The sequence below is a fragment of the Choloepus didactylus genome, chromosome 14 (genome assembly GCF_015220235.1).
Source record: "Choloepus didactylus isolate mChoDid1 chromosome 14, mChoDid1.pri, whole genome shotgun sequence".
NCBI lineage: Eukaryota > Metazoa > Chordata > Mammalia > Pilosa > Megalonychidae > Choloepus > Choloepus didactylus.
This window is the reverse complement of record NC_051320.1, coordinates 8,288,582-8,291,475: the sequence shown is the minus strand read 5'-3', so window position 1 is coordinate 8,291,475 and position 2,894 is coordinate 8,288,582. Positions and strand designations below refer to the sequence as shown.

At 46.8% G+C, this 2,894-nt stretch overlaps 1 pseudogene; it reads left to right on the top strand.

The window, feature by feature from the left end:
- The first annotated feature begins 823 nt into the window (after positions 1–823).
- LOC119509492 lies at positions 824–1,638 on the top strand (annotated as a pseudogene).
- Positions 1,639–2,894: the final 1,256 nt, after the last annotated feature.

Genomic DNA, 2,894 nt, shown 5'->3' with positions numbered 1-2,894 from the left:
AGGAGATGTATATATTTGTATATATTTTTGGGTTGCTCAGCAGAAGGCAATATCAGACCTACCCATTTTTTTTAATTTATTTTTATTTTTTTGTGGCACAGGGCCAATTGTGAGTGCTCCCTTCACAGATGCTATTTGGGATTATGATGTCTTATGTGTCCATTAATAAGTAGATAATATTTTACATTTAATTTTCTTTTGAAAAAAGGATCATGTTTAAATAACACATTTCTATAACATTTAAAACACATACAACTAAAATGATTCATTCATAAAATTATATTGTAAAGAATATTCAGATTCTTCAGAACATTTATCTAAAACCTGTTCTATGTGAGGCACTGGGGTGGGTGCTGGAGTTAGTATGGGGATAAAAAGACATGAAAATGGCCTGTATGTGGTTTATTGTGGGGATAGACACTCATTTACTGGGGAGACAGGGCGCAAAGGTCTGTGGTCAGGCACATGCCCGGGGTGAGGGGGTCACAGAAACAGGGAGTCTTTCTGCTTCAGGGCGTGCACTACTTTCAGAGGGCTTCCCTAGCCATTACCGCAAACTGGGAGGCTTCAAACAACAGACATCCATTTTCATAGTTCCAGAGGCCAGAAATCTTAAATCCAGCTGTCAGCAGGGCCGTGCTCTCCTGGCCTCTGCCAGCTCCTGGTGGCCGCCGGCTTCCTTGGCTGGTGGCCGCATCATTCCAATCACAGCTGCCATCTCCACATGGCCTCATCCCTGTGCGTCTGCAGGAAATCTCCTTCATGGGATGTAGGACCCATCTAGGCACTCCAGGATGCTCTCCTCATCCCACGATCCTTAAATATGTCGGCAACAGTCTGTTTTCAAAAGTATATCGGCGGGCCTGGCGGAGCGCGGAGGCGCGCGGAAGCCTCGAGGCCAGGGGGCGCGACATCGTCCCCGGCGCTTCGCCCTTGGATCGGGCCGGGAGCCGCGGCACCAGTACTCCCGGCCGAGCCCGGCCAGCTCCCCTCTCAGCGTCCCCCGCCGGCCCGAGCGACCCGGAGTGAAGAGATGGCCGGGAGCGAGGATAATGCGGCGGCTGGGGCCAGCGGGACAGTCACCCACAGCCATGAAAAGCACGACCTTCATGTCACCCACAGCAGGGCTGCAGTGAACCGAGTGTTCAAGAGCTGGCCCAGGTTGTTGAGACCACAGGGGTTCCATTGCCTTTTCAGAAACTCATATTTAAGGGAAAATCTCTGAAGGAAATAGAGCAGCCATTGTCAGCACCTGGAGTACAAAATGGTTGCAGGGTCATGTTGATTGGGAGAAAGAAGAGTCCAGAGGAAGAGGCTGAATTAAAGAAATGGAAAGATTTGGAGGAGTCTGTGGAGAAGATAGCTGACCAACTGGAAGGGTTGAATAAAGAACTCACTGGAATCCAGAAGGGTTTTCTGGCCTCGGATTTGCAAGCTGAAACTCTCGCCAAACTTGATAGGTGAGTAAAAGCAACAATCCAGCAGTTTATGAAGATCTTGGAAGAGACTGACACACTGATTCTGCCAGAAAATTTCAAAGACAGTAGACTGAAAAGGAAAGGTTTGGTGCAAAAGCAGAGCATCTGCCAGGGGACGGAACGGCTGCAGTCTGCAAACTTGGCCCTGGCAGTGAGGTGAGGAAGCGGGTAGGGGCTATGCTGCCCTAAAGAATAGCAACACGAGCTCGCTCCACTCAGGAACAGAAGTTGCCTGATTTCTCCAGGGCTGCTGGGGACAAAGACCAATTGCCAATTTTCCTACTCCGAACACCTGTTCTCAATGAAAAAGTGTTGTCTTTGCAAATTTAAGTAGAGCTCCTGTTTTTTCTTTTTTTTTTATGTGGCTGTGCTGTCCATCTGTCCACCTTGTCTGGAGCGGGCTTCCTCTGCTCAAGTTTTCCCAGCTATTATGACTTTGAGTGCTTTCTCTGGGCTAGTGAGAACTCTTGTCCTGCGTTATTTCTGGGTTTATAGGCCACCCTGATCTTTAGATACATCAGAGCTTTTTTGCCCTTGTGATCCTATAGTCCATAGATGTAAAACCGGAATCACTAAGAGGTTGTGTTGAGTCAGGAATTTTGGGAATGGCTCAGAACACATGTTTATCCCACATGTAGTTCAAGTTTTCCAGTCAGCTTTTTGGGTTGTTGGTTCATAGACCCTGTTTTACCCTTCATTGACCCTGCTCAGCCACAAGCCATGAGATCTCAGGGGGCTATTCCTAGGGTGGGGCCTGTGGTTGATGTATGGACTTCTTTGGACTCCTTACCAAATCTCCAGAAGACTACAACCCAGACTGATTCTGTCCTTGAAACCAGGCCAGAACCATAGCTTAGATTGGGCAGAGAGAGGAGCCAGAACAGAGAGAGCAGGAAGAGGGTGAAGTCAGCCGTGAACTTGTCAGGAGTGATGTGTGCTTCATTCTAGACACGAGGACATTTCTGTTAACTGTACCCTTCTAGGATCTGTATTTCCTTCAAAGTTGTTCCTGTCCTGTTTTGTGACCCTTTCCCCCCCCATTGTTATGAAAAAACAGGTTTAGCATCTACCAGCAAGCAGAAGTGTTTAACTTTTTCTTAGTTGTTGAGGTATGAGCAGGAAAAGCTTTCTCTGGTTCTAGTTGTAATTTATTTAATCAAGTCCTGAGTAGCCCGGAAAAAAAAAAAAAAGCTAGATTACGGTCACAGTTTTGGGGGTTTGGACATGGATGTTTATTTTGGGGGGTGACTATTAAGCCTTCTCCAGAGTGTGATGGGCATCTCAGGCTTCAAATCAGCGGGTGCTTGAGTATCATTGAATTACAAACTGATGCTAAGAAAAGTCTGGTAAAATTGACATTAACTCTGTTATGATGTCAAGTCTAATGAATATTGTGGTGTATTAGTCAGGGTTCTC